Here is a 19,588-nt window from a genome sequence, read left to right as displayed (position 1 = left end):
CTATTTTTGTAATTTCTGTTATATGAAACAAAACATTGACACAAAACAACTGAAATAAAATAAACACATATGTTGAAGTCACCACAACTGGAAAAACAACCAACAAAGTAGAACTCCGCCAGGAACAAAAACATGTTTTCCCCAGTTTTTTTAAGCACAAAAACCTCAAATACATGTTAACTTGGAGTAGAGACATAAAGAAACTGTCTCAGAAATATGGTTGCATTAATTTGTAATTAAATTCATCTAGATGTACCTAATGTAGCAAACCCCTTGAATTGATCAAATTGTTTAAAACAAATGTGACTGTATTCATAGTGAGATCTGCACATATTTAAAAGAATAAAATAACAAAATCAAGGCATACTTAAAAAATTCAGAAAAGCAATGAATAAGTGCAATATTATCCATATTGAGAACTAATTCCTACTGATTTAACAAAAAAAATATGCAACTAATAGAATCTGAGCAGTATACAAGAGTGTATATACTTTAAACTATTCCAAATTACACTTTGTAGAAGATTGAATGTGGGTAATCTAAAGGAGAACATCAACACATGATATAAATGAAGTTAAAAATCTCATGAAAAGAGAGAAGTAGTTTCTGGAAAATAATAGCTTAACAAATGGTGGTCAAAATTTTTCTAGTACTGACAAAATTGCATACCTATTTATTTAGATCCAAAAAAAGACCCCAGTTACTCAAGGTGATTTGAAACTTTGGCAAAGTAGCAGGATACATCTGTAACATTATTATGGATGTTGACTCAGGCATGAAATTCATTTCCTCTTTGATATGACAAATGAATATATGAAAGAATATATCTTCTCCAGCTAAATATCAAGACTTAACTAAAGATATCACGAGAAAAGTCATTATGTAATCTGTATTGCAACTGGGATAAGAAAAAAATCATAGTGATTCTGGATTTATTGTAAATGTTGATGTTTTTCATAAATTATTCCCTTTAGTTTGTATTTTCAAAATATTGTGTTACATGATGTATATTTTGGTAACTAATTTTGAATGCCTCCTTAAATTTTGTTCTGTGTATAATGTCTCTCTTCTGTTCCTAACCTAGGAAATGATTTTGATTCCAAAAACATTCTAATAACCACTGTTTATAATTCACAAAATCTCATAAGCATGACACCAGTAAACATTGGTTAACATTTTGATACCAGGGTCTCATGACTTATAAGGCCTATCTGCATGAGTTACATTGTATCTAGATTCCTCAGTCTAAATTTAGCCACTGTTAAAAAATGTTTATATCTTTATTTGTCACCCATCAGAGATTAAACCTGAGTATAATGCCTAAGGAAAACGATAAAGTAAACAAATGCAGCATAGAGTAACTCACTCGTTTAAAGTCAACCTATCTCACCAAAACATTCTAAGCATTACCTTACAATGTGTATTAATCTCATGAAGGGAATGGGGAATATGAGAAGAGGACTAACCAAGCACTGTCTTCAAAATATATATAACTTGGATTTATCTCTATATTTCACTATAAACATTTCTGATTAAAAACTGTTTGAATAATTGATTTATAATATATCCTAGTTTCATATACCAAATTACATTCAGAAAATGGGATATAAAAATTAACTAAAGAAAGTCCTGGCAGAAAAAATGGCACCTCTATACTATGTGACACACAATTCTGTGGTATTTCATTATGCCTCCATTTAATGAATGTGATTGTTTAAATGTTTCATAAAGTAATAATTATAATTGATCAGTGTATTATAATCTAATTATTTACAATTTTATCCTAGAATCATTTAAGAACTTCCCATTCAATAATGACATACAGCACATTCCATTGGTATTCTATGGATAGGAATGAGTTTCTTAGGATCTCCTGCCATTTGGAGGTGGCAGGATCAGGATTCGAACTGTGGGCTCCAGATCTCACCCGAGGATAGAGAACTCACTGGTGTGTTCAAGAATAACAACAAGACCAATGATTAGGCACAAGTGGCTCTCAAAAGTCCTCCTTGGTACTTATAGGGATGTGATAGGAGGATCATGGTCAAAGTCACCCTAGGCAGAAAAGTCCTTGAGAGCCCTGTCCAACTTCAGGGCCAACAAAGCCAGACGTATAGCCATATGACTCCAGTGTTGCAGGGCTAGCCTTAAGTAAAGCAGCTCCTGAGTTCAAGGTCCAGGAGTGGCAACAAACAGACATACACAACAATCTGTGCAGCCAATTGCCTAAAGCAGGTCACCCTCAGCAGCTTTTATTTACATTTTATTATGAGGCCAATGCAGGAACGGGCACAAACCAAGCATGGGAAGAGAAAATCAGGTTTCTTAGAAGTAACCAGTATTCAGAAAATTAAAATTGGGGACATAAAATGGTAGCATAATTATGTAAAAACAACCATTAAGAAAAAGATGAGGGGGCTGGGAATTTGGATTAGTGAGAGAGTGCCTGTCTAGCATGCAAGAAGCCCTGGGTTTGATTCCTCAGTAGCACATTCAAGAAAAAGCCAGAATTGGACATGGATGTCAGGAGGAAAGAATGGAACACTTCCCAGTCATGAAGTCTTAGGCAGTGTGTCAGGACACCAACATGGTCTTCACACAACCACAGAACAGGAAGACTGTATCTTTCCCACTTCTCAGGGAGCCGAGGGCCCCAGAGTCAAGACGGCAGAGCCAGTTTCTAACTCAAGTGCTTGGAGCCAGAAGAGAAAGGGCTCTGACTCTCCTTGGACTGGGAATTTGCCTTAATGATGTGGAGAATGAAGGAAGGAGAATGGACTGGCAAAGGTAGAAGTGCCTTCAAATCTGACAGATGGATAGTCAAAAAACCCACTCCTGATCTTACTTATGGTAAATAATGCTGCAATAAACATAGTTGTGCTGGTAGATTTAGTGTGGTCTTGTTTGTAAACATTTTGATAGATGCCCAAAAGTGAGACTGCTGGGTCATAGGGGAGCTCTATGTGGAGTCATTTGAGGAAACTCCATACTACTTTCCAAAGTGGTTGAACAAGTTTACATTCCCACCAACAATGAAGTAAGGTTCCCTTCTGTCCACATCCACTCCAGCATCTGTTGTTATTAGAGTTCTTGATTTTTGCCCTTCTAACTCGGGTGAGGTGGTATGTCAATGTTGTTTTGATTTGCATTTCTTTTATGGCTAGGAAGGTTGAGCATTTCTTTATGTGTCTATTGGCCATCCTTCTTTGTTCTTCAGAGAAGTTTCTCTTTAAGTCATTAGCCCACTTATTTAATGGACAGTTGTTTCTTTGAGGATTTGTTGTTGGGGGATTTGATTTTTTGAGTTCCAAGAATATTTTAGGTATGAGACCCTTGTCCGTTGTATGGCTAGTGAAGATATTCTCCCAATCTGTGGGCTTTATATTGATCTTGCGAACTATGTCCTTTGCCATGCAGAAGCTCTGCAACTTCATACAATCCCATTTGTCCAACCTTTCTTTGATTTGTTGTGTTTCCGGGTCTCTATTAAGAAAATTTCGGCCTGCAGCATGGAGACCTAGGGTTTCTCCTATTCCATCCTATTCCATCATGTAATGTTTCTGAGTGTCTGCTTTGACTCCAAGGTCTTTGTTCCATTTGGAGTTAATTCTTGTACAGGGTAATATATAAGGATCTAGCTTTAATTTTCTACAAGTAGTTAACCAATTTTGCCAGCACCATTTACTGAAGAGGCTGTCATTCTTCCATTCTATTTTTTTAGCTCCCTTATCAAGGTTAGATGGCTATAGGTCTATAGGTTCATTTCTAGGTTTTCAATTCTATTCCATTGGTCCTGAGGTCTGTTCTTGGGCCAGTACCAAGCTGTTTTGATCTAATCAAGGAGCATGGGAGTTTTTCCCATTATCTAAGCTCAGTTTTGATTTCCTTTTTCAAGATTTTAAAGTTTACATCATAGAGGTCCTTCACTTTTTTAATTAAATTAAATCCTAGGTATTTTATTTTTTGTGGGGCTATTAAAAATGTAGTTGCTTCCGTAATTTCAACCCCACTTTTCTCATTGTTGGCATACAGAAAAGCCATTGATTATGGGGGGTTAATTTAATGCCCTGCTACTTTGCCAAAGTTTTGAATAAGCTTGAATATATTGGGAGTGGAGATTATGGGATTCTTTAAATACAAAATCATGTCATCTGCAAAAAAGGAGAGTTTTATTTCTTCTTTCCCTATTTGTATCCCCTTTATGTCAGCATATAACAGCTTTATTTACCATAGCTAAGATCTGGAACCAACCCAGATGCCCTTCAGTAAATGAATGGATCAAGAAAATGGGGAATATATTCACAATGGAATTCTATGTCTCCAGCAGAAAGAATGATATTGCCCCATTTGTTAGGAAATGGAAAGACTTGGAAAAAATTATATTAAGTGAAGTAAGCCAGGCCCAAAAAACATAGGTCCCAGGATTTCCCTTATTTACAATATCTAGTATATGTATGAGTCAAGCAGAAAAGGTCAGATAAGGTGATGTTAGGAAAGTGAGCCCTAAGATATGTATTTTAAATGTTGGTTTTCTTTCATATATTTGCTTCTAATGCAATTATAAGATTATTTCTTTGTTGCTTTGTATGTCCCTCCCCCACAGTATAACCCCTGCTTTCACTGTATTTGATGTCAGTATAATTTGTGGAGAGGAAGGGGAAAAACAAGTCCTTTAAATAAGGATACAGGTGGACCTGTTGCAACAATGAGAAGTACACGTTGTCACATTGAAAACGAACTTTTCAACTTGGGGGGGGATTGGGTTGGGGGGAAGGAGGATGGGAAGGGTAAACAAAGAAGGAAGCTGCAATGCTTGATAAGAAATGTACTCACTATCTTGCCCATGTAGCTGTAACCCCTCTGTACAGTATTTTGACAAAAAAAAAAAAAAAAAAAAAAAAAAAACCACTCCCTAAGACCAAAGAGCAAGGCTCTCTATTGTTAACCTAAAGGTAGCCTGGGGTTCCCTTCACCTGAGGGAGGAAATATAATTAGTCATTGTTTGAAGAGGCAGATAAAAGCCTGATCCTTGCGTAACTCTGACAAATGTTTTAGGTTACCCCTCATTGGTGGCCGTGTCTGGAATGAATGAAGTGGTTTTGCAGCTCACTTACCTGTTGAGTGTGTAAATTCTGCCTCCTAATCCTGTAGGCCTAGGTCTCTTCACGTAGTCTGGCTTTTGAAACTGTTTTCTGCCTTCAAATATTGTTACACTGGAGTTCTTCCTGCTAAAAGGGCTATGGCTTAGAAGCTGAGAATTTCATATGAACCCAGGATTGTTCAATGATGTTTCTTGTCTGCTTTTATAATTCAAGAACGCTAAGAACATTTAGAGTGCAAGTAACTTCTCATTACCAAGGGAAACACAGGAAGCTCTTGAACATCTGAACTATCAGTAATAGAAGTCAGTGCCATAGACGTTCCAGCCCTGACTGGCTTCATCCTGTGATCCTCAGACTTCAGCCTCCTGAGCTAGGGTGATGGGCATGAGCTACTGGTGCTCTGCTAGGTTCAGAACTGTAATAACATTGGCATTACAAGTCAACTGCTTATCACAAAGGTCTTGGGCAGCATATTAGGCCTTTCAACATTGGACCTTTCAGACACAAGTTTATAATACTAGAGTCTGAGAGGCTATGGGTATGGATGGGCTACACTTCAACCTTGAGCTCTAACTCCAATTCTGGTGTACATGAACATTCATTTTTTCCAGAGAATGTTCTACTAATTTACAAATAGGAATAGTAATTTGCTTAACCCTCACTTTTTTCCAGTTTTGTGTCTCAAACTCAAGCCTGGGCACTGTCGCTGAGCCATTCAGCTCAAGGCGAACACTCTACCACTCGACCCACAGCACCTCATGTGGTCTTTTTGTGATTCATTGGAGATAAGAGTCTAACAGGTTTTCCTTGCCTAGGCTGTCTTTGAACTGTGATCTTCAGATCTCAGCCTGCTGAGAAGCTAAGGTTCCTGTTGTGAGCCACAGGCAATGGCCTGCAGTTTTTGCCAGACCTGTGGCTTGAACTAAGGGCCTAGGTACTGTCTCTGAGCTCCTTTTTCTCAAGCCTAGCGCTGTACCACTTGAGCCACTCCACAGCTTCTGGCTTTTTCTGAGTATGTGGCAATGAGGATTCAAACCTTACCATTCATGCATGCTGAGCCAGCTCTCTATCACTAAGCCACATTTCTAGCCCCACCCTTACAATTTTATCCATCAACTTGCCTATCCTCAAGAAAAGGCTTCTGAGTAAAAATCATCTAAAGAAATTCATATAGGAAGGTTCTAAAGATAAAGAAGACAAAGTTCCTACTTGGGAGAAAATCCTAAACATGTGAAGACTGTGACAAATGCTTCCATTTAATTATGTATCATGTTTCAACACTTAATAAAATATTAATAAAAAAACAGTCAATGTCCTAAATTATTGTGTATAAATTTTAATGTTACATGTAAAACATGTACTAAATATTATGTGTATAAAATACTAAATATAGTAAACAATAAATAAATGAAAAGTAAAAAATCAAATAAATACAAAATCAATAATAAAAAATTATAATATATAATAAACATACATATGTAAATATATATCATATATTACACATATATAGAAATATTTTTCCATTGCAGGGACTTCATTCTGAAGCTGGCAACTCTAGCCTGAATTTCTTATCCTCAAGGACAGTGAGCTTTGCCTTCACCCATGATGCAAAAGAGTTACCTTGATGGTGAGATCAAATCCCAGCAATGATGGAAATACTGGCCCCAGTTCCAAGACAGTGACTTAATTCTTTTAATGGAAGTAGTTTTGTTTATTCAGTTACGTATTGAATATTTAAAAAAAGCAGTGTAGAATTTTGCACAGCTTTCAGACACCTTTCTCTTAACCCCAAAATACTTGTCTGACCACTACTTTTTTTCATTTTTTATTGTAAAAATGTTGTACAGAGGGGTTACATTTAAATGAGCATGGTAATGAGTACATTTCCTATTGAGCTTTGTTGCCTCCTGCTTTGTTTTCCCCATACCATTCCTTCCCTCCCATCTCCACAACTACTCTCCCTGCCGAGTTCAGTGACTTAATTTTTATTTTTGGATTTGCATGGGGTTTGAACTCAAGTAGTGGCAAATATGCACTTTCCCTCACATTGGTACATATTTACCAAGACTTTGAGTTCAAATCTCAGGATAGGAAAGAAAACTGGTAGAAATTCAAAACAAGGGAGTTTTATTTCTTTTTTTAATTTAGTTAAATAATTAATTAATTTATTCTGTATTTTGCCAACATGGGGCTTGAACTCAGGTCATGGCAACTCTGCCTCAGCTTCAATCGCCCTAGGGTGGGGCATCCTCGGACCCATAGGCAATCTAGGGATCCTTGGCCCAGAGGGCTTTCAGGAAGAAAAAAAAAACATAGCATAGCACAAAAAGTGGCAAGCTGCAGAGGGCTGAGGATTTTCCATTTTTTTCTTTGCACAGTGGCCTTCCTGGGTCTGAATAATATGGCTGCAAACTGGACCTGACCTGCCATATCTGAAGGCCGGCATGCTATCAGGGAATCCATAGGACAACCTGTGAACATAGGCCCTGGGTTCAAATCCCAGTCCTGACACCAGTGACAGGAGATCACAAGAGACTCATTCCTATGCATAGGAATACCAATTGAAAGAGTAGTTCATGTTTCGGTCTAGTATAAAATGGATGCAATAATCCTAGGACGCTGATTGATCTTAATAAGTTATTATGCATGAAAAGAATAATATTCCTTCAAGGGCGGTATAATACATGCCTAAGAGTTGGTAGAAATGTCTTAGGTGTCATGCAATCATAGATAGATGGCTCTGGCACTCCTTACTAATATATGTTTATTTGTATACCACCCTCTGCCTATCCATGTATCACTGTTTTGGCCAAACCTGGAGCTCGATCTCAGCACCGGGAACCACCTGACAGCTTCATTGGCTAGAGGCTGCCATGCTCACACTCATCCATTCATGAATTGGGCTTGCTAAACCCTGAGTTCACGTCCCAGCACTGCCAAAAATTAATTTTGGAGTAAGAAGCCAAGTGTGACACATGTTTTATTTTTCTGTGAGAATCCTGGGTTTCAGGCATGATGGAGAACTTATTTACAAATCTGGATGCTGTGGTAGGATATAAACAATGTAATAAATGGTAGAAGGGTCATCAGAGTCAATGAAATAAATGGTAAATAAATGAATAAAACAAGAAATAATATGAATAATCCCACCCTACAAAATATGGTCTGACTAGCTGTATGGAAGTATAAATCCTATCTTTAAAATGGATATAAGGAGTATGTTTTCCAGCCCTGAGGCTTGAATTCAGACTTAGGGAACAGGCCTGACTTTTGTCTTCAAGCATGTTCAGATTCCCTTCCGTCACAGTGCTGCATATTTACCCAGACCTTGAATTCAAATCCCAGGCCTGGCAGAAAAAAATGTCATGAATTGCAAACCAGGGAGCTAAATATTTTTTTTAATTGAGGGCTGAGAAGCCATAGTCCCGCACAGCAACATAGGCCTACAGATCAAATACAGTCATGCCACTTCCAGATTGCGTGAGATCCTAAGAAATTCATTCCCATGCACAGGAATAATGATGGAATATTATCACTGTCACAGTTGAATGACATGCTCATGAATGATACTTGTACACAATTAGACTTTATGATTTCAGTCGGCTGATTGATTTTATTTAATATCTTATGAAACATTAAAAGAATATTATTTCTCAGGGACACAATAATTTCAGGACACTGATTTACTTAATACTTTATTAAAGATAAAAATAATATTTATTTATTTATTTTTGTGGATCCTGGGGCCAGAACTCTGGGCCGGGTATTCTTCAGCTCAAGGCTAGTGCCCTATCCCATGGTTTCCCTTATTTGCAATACCTAGTATATGTCTGAGTAAAGCAGAAAAGATCAGATAAGGTGATATTAGGGAAATGAACCCTAAGATATGTACTCAAATGTTGTTTTTTTCTTTCATGCGATTGTTTCTAACACATTTATAAGATTGTTTCTTTGTTGCTTTGTATGTCCCTCCCCCACAGTATAACCCCTGCTTTCACTGTACTTGATGTCAATATAATTTGTGGAGGGCAAGGAGAAAAACAAATCGTTTAAATAGGAATACAGGTGGACCCATTGCAACAAAGAGATGTACAAGTAGTGATGTCAAAAATGAACTTTACAACTTTGGTGTGGGGGTGGGGTGAGGGAGCAGGGAGGATTGGGTGGGGGGCAGAGGGGAGAATGGGAAGGGATGGGAAGTGGAAACAAAGGAAGAGGCTACAATGCGTGATAAAAAATGTATTCATTATCTTGCCCATGTAATTGTAACCCTCTGTACATTATTTTCACAATAAAAAAATTAAAAAATAATATTAATTACATGAAGGCATAATAAATACCCAAGAATTGGTAAGAATGTAGTATATATAAGTGAACAATGGATAGACATCTCTGGCACTCTGTGAAGATATATGTATTTATTAGTGTACTACAATCTGTGTGTCAGTCTGTTTTTATTTTGTCAACCACTGGTGCTCAATCTCAGATCCTGGGAACTGCCTATCAGCTCAATTTGTTCCAGGATGGCATGCTGACACACACACATTCATGAATTTGGCCCTTTAGGCCTTGAGTTCAGATGCCATCATGCCCAAACAATGAATCATGGGGTAAGAAACTGATGGTGGCACATGTTTTCCTTTTCTGGGAAATTCCTGGGTGTCAGGTATAAGTGGAATACATATGCACATATGTATATCCTATTTAATCAATGTAACCCATGTTCTATGTGCCATATTAGTCAATAAAATAAACAGTCAATACATGTTGGGTCATTGTTTGCCCCTGAAAGAGGGATGGGGCCCAAGGAAAGGTAAGTGCGCCACTCGCCATTCCCCAGTCTCCCTTAGCCCGGGAGACATTCAGACACAGTGGGGAGTCAAGTCAAGCAAGAACTCGTTTATTACCACATAGCAAGCACCATTTAAAGGGAAAAATTGTGAGGCATGGAAGGGGAGGGAAAGGAACCAACCAATCACTGTAAACGTCACACCCTATCAGGCACCTAAGCTATATCCAATCAGTTTTTAAGGTAAACAATTGGCCTGTGCCCACTCAACTTCCTTTCAGCACCATCATTGCTGCCCATGTGCCCCACAAACACATGAATAAAACAAAAATAAAATTAATAACTCCCCTGAATGCAATCGGGAGTCAACCTATGTATGTAAATATAAATAATATATTTAAAATGTACACAAATAGGATGTATTCTAGTACTGGGGTTAGATTTCAGACGTAAGGAACAGACATGAATTTCTTGGCTTCAAGAAGGCTAGCTTCACCTTTCAAAACAGTGCAACAGAGTTACCCAGACCATGAGTTCCAATCCCAGTCCTAGCAGAAAAAAATGGCACCTTTATACTATGTGACACCCAATTCTAATGTATTCCATTATGCCTCCATTTAATGAACATGATTGATTAAAGTATTGATTAAAATCGATCAGGGTCCTATAATATAATTGTGTATAATTTTATCGTAGAATTATTTAAGAACTTCCCATTCAATCATAACATACATCATGTTCCATTGGTATTCATATAGATAGGAATGTGTTTCTAAGGATCTCTTTGCATTTGGAGGTGGCAGGACCAGGATTCGAACTGGGGGCACCAGCTCCCACCATTTTAACTCGAGGAGAGGGAACTCACTTGTCTGTCCAAGAATTGCAAGGCCAATGATTAGGCAGGCACCAGTGGTTCTCAGCAGTCCTTATTGATGTTTACAAGGCTGTGATAGGAGGATCATAGTCAAATTCACACTAGGCAGGGTAGTCCTTGAGATCCCTGTCCAACTTCAGTGCCAACAAAACCAGAAGTAGAGCTGTGTAGCTCCAGTGGTAGAGGGATAGCCCTGATTAAAAGTAACTCACAACACACACACACACACACACACACACACACACACACACACACACACACACACACACACACACACACACACACACACACACACACACTGCAGTCTAGTCAGTCTAGTCATCTATCTGTTTATATATTGGCCATTCCTAGAGCTTGATCTTAGGTCCTCAAATTTGCCAGCCAACTTCTCTTGCATCAGACTGGTGTACTAACATTTACCCACCCATGAAGTGGGCCTGCTAGGCCCTGAGTTCAATTCACAGAATTTCCAAAAACTTAATCCTGGTGGAAAGCCAATTGTCCCACTTATTTTCTTTACATCAGGAATGATGTAGAATGCATAGGCAAATCTATGTCTTATGTAATATGGTGCAAAAAATATTATATGTGTAATCTTATTCACTAAAATATGTAAGAAAAAAAACACAAAAAAATGAATACACTAACTGCAACATGCAGTAAAAATGTGTAGGTCAATAAAATTTATGTACTTAAAATATATATGAATATTATTTTTTCGAGTGCTAGGACTTTAATTCAGGCCCTAGAAACAGGCCTGACTTTATTGTCTTCCAGAATGGTGATCTTCCCCATCCCCCACAGTGCTGCAGATTTACTCAGATACTGAGTTCAATCACAGGCCTGGCAGAAAAAATGGCATGAATTCCAAGCCAAGGAGCCTCATAATTTTTAAAATATTTTAATGTATGTATGTATGTAGGTAGGTAGGTAGGTAGGTAGGTAGGTATTTTTCTTTTGTCAAACACAGGGCTTGAACTCAGCTCATGGCAATTCTGCCTCAGCTTTGATCACTCTAGGCTGGGGTGTAGCCCCTGGACCCACAGCCGAACCTGGTTCCTGGGACCCAAAGGCTGACAAGAAAAAAAATAATGTGACCCAGGGGAAAAACAAACAAACAAACAACTGGCAACTTGCAGATGGCTACCAGTTTTACATTTGTTTTCTTTGCTAGGTGACCATGCTGCATCTCAATGACCTGGTTGAAGAATGTTGGTAACTTGGCATTACTGAAGGCTGGCGGACTACCAGGGAAGCCATAGGCCTACATGGCAATATAGGCCCTGTGTTTTCAGCCGGGTCCTGACCCCTACCAATGGAGGGAGATCCTAAGTGTCTCGTTCCTATTCATAGGAATACCAATGGAAGATTATGAATGGCAAGGTTGAAGTAGTTGTTTCTGAATACTACTATATAAATAGAGTGATTTTAGGAGGCTAATGATTTTAATGAATATTTTTGACAAATTCAAAGAATACTATTAATTACATGGACACAATAGTTTCAGGACAGTGGTTGATTTAATCAATAATTAAGGATGAAAACAATACAATTAATTATATGGAGATATACTAAATACCCAAGAATTGATAGGGATGTAGCCTATATAACTGAATAATGTATAGACATCTCTAGCACTCTATAAAAATCAATAATTATTTTTGTTCTACCATCTGCATGTCAATCTGTTCTAATTTTGTCAACTCCTAGAGCTGGATCTCAAGTTCTGGAAATGCTTGTCAGCTCAGTATGCCTCAGGCTGGCATGCTGACACTCCTCCATTCATGAATTGGGCCTTGTAGGCTGTGACTTCAGATGCCAGCTCTCACAAAAATTGAATCGTGCAGTAAGAAGCCCATGGTGACACATGTTATCCTTTTCTGTGAAAGTCCTGGGAATCAGGTGTGAATTTTCATACATAGGCAAATCTATATCCTATGTAATAAATGTAATAAATATTTCATGTGTAATAACAGTCAATAAAATAAATGGTAAATAAATGAATAAAACAAAAAATAAAACGAATAAGTACACTAAGCACAATATGGGGTTAACATATGGGGTTCGATTTCAGGGCCTGGGAAGTCCCTGGCAGCTGAATTGGCTAGAAGCTGCTTTGCTGACAGCCATTCATGAATCCAGCCTTTTAAGCCCTGAGTTAGATCCCACCACTGCCAAAGAATGTAATCTTGGAGTGAGAAGCCGAGCGTGACACATGTTTTCTTTTTCTTTGAAAGTGCTCGATGACAGGTAGGATGTATAATACAGATGCTAATCTATATGTTATGTAATAGGATATCATAAATGTAAAAAATGTCATAGGTGGAAGAATTGTCACTACAATAAATGAAAAACAGATTGAATTAGAAGTGAATCATTCTAGATAACATTAGAAACAAAAACTATATGCTGTGGATTAAGTTTAAAATTTTATTAAGTATTACCAGAATAAAAATGTCATTGAAACATAAATACCTAATAATTGCTAGTAACACATGATGCATAATTTAATAATGTATAGACATCTGTCTCATTCTATAAAATATGAAGTTATGTGTATGGATGTATGTACATATGTGATAATAATAGGATATTGAGTAATTTAGTTAATGCTTTACTAATTGGTAACTGGGACACATCATTAAATGGAGATGTAATTTAATAAGTAATAATTGGTAGTAATAGCTATAAAATAATAATATACAGACATCTTTCTGTGTATATAATGCTTATATACATCAATCTCTATTTATTTATACCTCCTTCACGCTAAACATGTGAAGACTGTGGCAAATGCTTCCATTTAATTATGTATTATGTTTCAACACTTAATAAAATATTAATAAAAATGAGTCAATATCCTAAATTATTGAATTGAATTTTATTATAGATGTGCAAATTGTGATAAATATTATGTGTATAATAATACTAAATACAATAATCAATCAATAAATGAATAAAAGAAAAACAAAATACAAAATCAATAATAAAAATCATAATATGAAATTAACATACATATGTAAGTGTATATCATATATTAAACATGTATAGAAACATTTTTTCCATTGCAGAGCCTTCATTCAGGCCCTGGGAACTCTAGCCTCAATTTCTTTTCCTCAAAGACAGTGAGCTTTGCCTTCACCCATGGTATAAAAGAGTTACCTGGACACTGATCTCAAAACCTAGCAGGGGCAGAAATACTGGCCCCAGTTCCAAGACAGTGACTTCTTTTTTTAATGGAAGCAGTTACGTTTACTCAGTTCCATACTGAACATTAAAAAAAAGCAGTGTGGAATTTGTACAGCTATTCAGACATCCTTTCCTTACCTCTAAAGTGCTTCTCTGAGAACGACATTGTTTCTCTTTTTTGTACTTTTTTATTGCAAAAGTGTTTTACAGAGCGATTACAGTTACAGGAGCAAGGTAATGAGTACATTTCCTATTGAGTATTGTTGACTCCTTCTTTGTTTTCTCCCTACCATCCCTTCCTCCCATCTCCACAACTACTTCACCCTGCCGAGGTCAGTGACTTAGTTTTTCTTTTGTGGTTGGCACGGGGTTTTAACTGAAGTAGTGGCAACTCTTCCCTCACATTGCTACAAATTTACCAACACCCTGAGTTCAAATCCCAGGCTAGGAAAGAAAACTGGCAGAAATTCCAAACCTGGGAGCTTTATTTTTTTATTTAGATAAATAATTAATATTTTATTTATTTATTTATTTTTTAGCCATCCATGGGACTTGAACTCAGGTTGTGCAAACACTTTCTCAGCTTGAATCTACCTAGGCTGGGGTGCAGTCTCCAGACCCATAGCCGATCCTGAGATCCTAGGCCAGAAGGCTTGCAGGAAGAAAAAAAAAAGCTGGAAAGCACAAAAAGTGGTGAGCTGCAGAGGGCTGGCATTTTACGATTTTTTTGGGCATGGTGACCATCCTGGGTCTGAATGACATGGCTACAAAGAGGACCTGACCTGCCATTGCTGATTCTGGTGAGCTATCAGGGAAGCCATAGGCCAACCTGTCAACATAAGCCCTGGGTTCAAATCCCAGTCCTGACACCAATGGCAGGAGATCACAAGAGACTCATTCCTATGCATGGGAATACCAACTGAATGAGTAGTTCATGCATCCAGCTAGTCCAAAATTGGATGCAATAATCCTAGAATGCTGATTATCATATAGTTTATTAAGCATGAAAAGAATAATATTCCTTCATTGGTGGTATAATAAATACCTAAGAGTTGGTAGGAATGTAATAGGTGTCATTCAATCATAGATAGAGGGCTCTGGCACTCTTTAACAATATATATATTTGTATACCACCATCTGCCTATCCATGTATCGCTGTTTTGGCCAAATATGGGGGTCGATTTCAGTGCCTGGGAACCACTTGACAGCTTCATTGGCTAGAGGATCCCATGCTCAAACTCACCCATTCATGAATTGGGCCTGCTAGGCACTGAGTTCAGATCCTCACATTGCCAGGCACAATGGAGAACACATCTAAAATCTAGATTCTATGTGATAGGATGTAAACAATGTAATAAATGGTAGAGGTGTCATCAGAGTCAATACAATAAATGGTAAATAAATGAATAAAATGAGAAATAAAATTTATAAACGCACCAAACAAAATATGGACTGAACATCTGAACATAAGTATAAATCTTATCATTAAAATGTATATAAGAAGTATCTTTTCCAGGACTAAGGCTTGAATTCAGTCCCTCTAGGAGGAGGGAATGGCGGGAGATCCTGAGATACTCGTTTCTGGACCTAGGAAGAGCCATGGCATGTGAAAGATCTCATCCTTGAATGAGTAGTTCATGCATGATGTGAGTAGGAAATGATACATAAGATTGATGGGGTATAGATTATTTGTTAAGAAGAGTTGATGAAGCAGGACAATAATCATTATATACATGAAATGGATGCAGCAGAAAAGAACCAAATATAGGTACTCACAGATTGGATTCCATCACAGGTCACCACAATCCTACTCTATACAAATCTGTACTTATTTGCATTCTACGTTCAGCTTATGAATGGATGACTATTGTGCTTCCCACTCTCCCCCAAGGGAGGCTCATACTCAGGTACTGGGAACGCCTTGCTCATTGTTGCTCACAGGCTGGTGTGCTCATGTGGACCCATTCACCAATTGTGCCTGGTAGGCCCTGAGTTCAAATCCCAGCCCTGCCAAAAGATTCATCTTGGTGTCAGAAGTCAATTGTTGCATCTATTTTCCTTTCCTGTGCAAGTCTTGGGTCTCAGCTAGGATGCAGAATGCATGGGCCACCCTGTGGTCATGGGAATAAGTTGTTATCCATGTCAGTCCAGTTATACCTGTCATCATATACATAAGAAAATACACAATACATCCATGAATAGCATACAAAATCAACACAATAAGTACACTCAATGCATGATGCAGTCCACACACGGATGTGAATATACACCCCATGTTTCAATGATGCATCGAGGACTATTTTGGCCTCCCTGTGGCTTTATCTCATTTCCTGGGAAGAGCCCATCTCCTTAGTGGCTCACAGTCTGGTGTGATCATGTGGACCGATTGGGCAGTTGGGCCACATAGGCCCCGAGTTCGAATTTCAGCACTGCCAAAAATTCACCCTGATGTGAGAAGCCAGTCATTGCACCTGTCTTCCTTTGCTGTGCAAATTCTGGGTCTCAGCCAGGATGACTACACCAAACGCAAGATGCTGCCCACCCATGGTTGGAAATATAGATCCTTTGTTTAATTATTAATTTATGACTATATTGCCCTTCCACCAGGGCTCAATCTCAGGTCCCAGGAATGGACGAGCTCCTTAGAGGCTCACAGGCTGCTGTACTTAACATGATCCATTCACCAATTGGGCCTGATAGGCCTTGAGTTCAAATTCCAGCACTGCCAAAAGATTCACTCTCATCTGAAAAAACCAAGGTTGCATATGTTTTCCTGTTCTGTAAATATTCTGGTTCTCATCAAGGATGGAGAATGGTATATAAACAATTCTATAGCCATGGGAATAGGTTGTCATTCATGTTAGCACAGTTATATCTGTCACCATATTCAATAAAATGCACAAAACATCAATGACTAAGACACAAAATAAAAAGAATAACTACACTGAATGCAAGATGCACACCACTCCTGTAGGTAAAGAGAGATCCTAAGTTTAAAAAAGGTGGGCTTGCGATTTTGTCCAGTGCTGAGGCTTCAAATCAGGCCCTAGACCAGGCCTGAAATTCTAGTCTTCAAGGATAGTGAGCTTCCCCTTCCCCCACAATGCAACAGAGATACCCAGACTTGAGTTCAAATCCCAGCACTGACAAAAAATTCATTCGGATATCAGAAGCCAGTTGTTGAACACGTTTTCCTCTCCTGTGAAAGTCCTGAGTCTCAACCAAGAAGGGGAATTCATAAGCAACACTATAACCACTGGAACAGGTTGTCATTCATGTCAGCAAAGTTATTCCTGTCACCATATTTAGTAAAATACACAATACCTCAATGAAATAGAGACAAAATAAGGAGAAGTTCACTAAACACAAGATGCTATTGACACATGAATGTCAATATAGATTGTATGTTTAAATTATGAATTTATGACTATATTGGACCACCTTGGGAATAAATGTCAGATATTGGGAATGGCCTAGCTCCTTATTTCACAGGTTGGTGTGTTCACCTTGACTGATTGGACAATTGGTCCTACTAGGCCCTGAGTTCAAATACCAGCACTACCAACAAGTGGGTTGTAGTGTAAGAAGCCAAGTGTGAAACTTGTTATCCTTTTCTCTGAATGTCCTGGGTGATCCTGAGAATCCTGGCATGGTGGAGAACATTTCTACAAATCTAGATGCTCTGTGATAGGATGTCATCTATGTAATAAACAGAACGGGTTTCATCATAGTACAATCAATGTTAAATAAATGAATAAAAGAAAAATTTCAAGGAACAACCACACCAAACATGTATGGACTGAACATCTATAGGTAAGTATAAATCCTATCTTTACAATATATATATAAATAGTATGTTTCCAGGGCTGAGGCTTGATCAGAACTAGTGAACAGGTCTGACTTTCTTATCTTTAAGTACAGTGATCTTCCCCTTCATACACCTTGCTCCAGATTTACCCAGATCCTGAGTTCAAATCCAAAGCCTGTAAAAATAAACTGTGTGAATTGCAAGCCAGGTAACTAAATTTTTTATTTTACTTTTCTCAGTACGGGGCTTGAAGTCAGGTTGTTGCAACTCTGCCTCAGCTTCGATCACCCTAGGCCGGGGTGCAGCCACTAGATCTACAGCTGCTTCTAGGATCCTAGACCCCCAGGTCTTTCAGGGAAAGCAATTCACAGAAAAAATGTGGCCTTTTTATGTTTTCTTCCTTTGCATGGTAACCGTCATGGGTCTGAATGACACTGTTTCAAAGGGTACTTCACCTTGCAATGCTGAATGCTGGCAGACTGTCTGGGAAGCATAGGCCCACATGGCAACATAGGCCCTGATTTCGAATCCCCGTCCTAACACCAACCAATGGCAGGAGATACTAAGAAAATGGTTCCCATCCATAGGAAGAACAATGGAATATTATCAATGTCAAGGTTCAATGAGTTGATCATGAATGATGCTCCTATAATATTAGACAGCAACATTTCAGGAAGCTAACTAATTTTATTTAATATTTATGAAGCATAAAAAGAATATTATTACTTACAGGAACACTATAATTTCAGGACACTGATTGATTTCATTAACAGTATAAGGGTGAAAACAATAACATTAATTAAATGGACGCATGATTAATACCAAGGAATTGGTAGGAATGTAGTCTATATAACTGAAAATGTATAGACATCTCTGATACTCTGTCAAAACATATTTATTAGCATACTTCCATCTGCATGTCAATCTGTTCTTATTTTGTTAACCCCTGGGGCTTGAGCTCAGGTCCTGGGAGCAGCCTGTCAGCTCAATTTGCCCCAGGATGGCGTGCTGACACTCACCCATTCATGAATTGGGCCTTGTAGGCTTGTAGGCCCTGAGTTCAGATGCCAGCACTCCCCAAAAATTAATTGTGGAGTAAGAAGTTGATAGTGACAAGTGTTTTCCTTTTCTGTGAAAGTCCTGGGTGTCAGGTATGAAGTGGAATACATATGTAGACCTCTACCTTATGTAATCTATGTAATCAATGTTTTATGTGCCATAATAGTCAAAATAAATGCTCAAAACATGAATAAAACAAAAAATAAAATAACTGTACTGAATGCAATATGGAGTCAACATATGTATATAAATATAAATCATATATGTAAATTGTACATGAATAGGATGTTTTCTAGTGGTGGGGATCTATTTCAGGCGTAAGGAATAGACATGAATTTTTTGACTTCTAGGAGGCCAGTTTCCCCTTCCCACACAGTGCAACAGAGTTACCAGTTCCAGTCCCAGTCTTGGCAGAAAAATAGCACTTTTTTAGTATGTAATAGTATAGTAATTCTAAGGTATATCATTATACCTCCATTTTATTAATGTGATTGTTTAAATGGCTCATAAAATATTAACTAACATCGATCAGTATCCTATAACATAATTGTGTATAATTTTATACTAGAATCATTCAAGAACTGCTCTTTCAATCATGACATACATCATATTCCATTGGTAATCATATGGACAGGAATAAGTTTCTTAGGATCTCCTTCCATTTGGAGGTGGCAAGACCAAGATTCCAACTGTGGGCTACAGCTCCCACCACTTAAACCCAAGGATAGGGAACTCACCAGTTTGTCTAAGAACACCAATAAGAACAA

Source organism: Dipodomys merriami, unplaced genomic scaffold, assembly GCF_024711535.1.
Source record: "Dipodomys merriami isolate MVZ:Mamm:240054 unplaced genomic scaffold, mDipMer1.0.p SCAF_779, whole genome shotgun sequence".
Lineage (NCBI taxonomy): Eukaryota > Metazoa > Chordata > Mammalia > Rodentia > Heteromyidae > Dipodomys > Dipodomys merriami.
The sequence above is the reverse complement of the archived record's forward strand: the minus strand, read 5'-3'. Positions refer to the sequence as shown.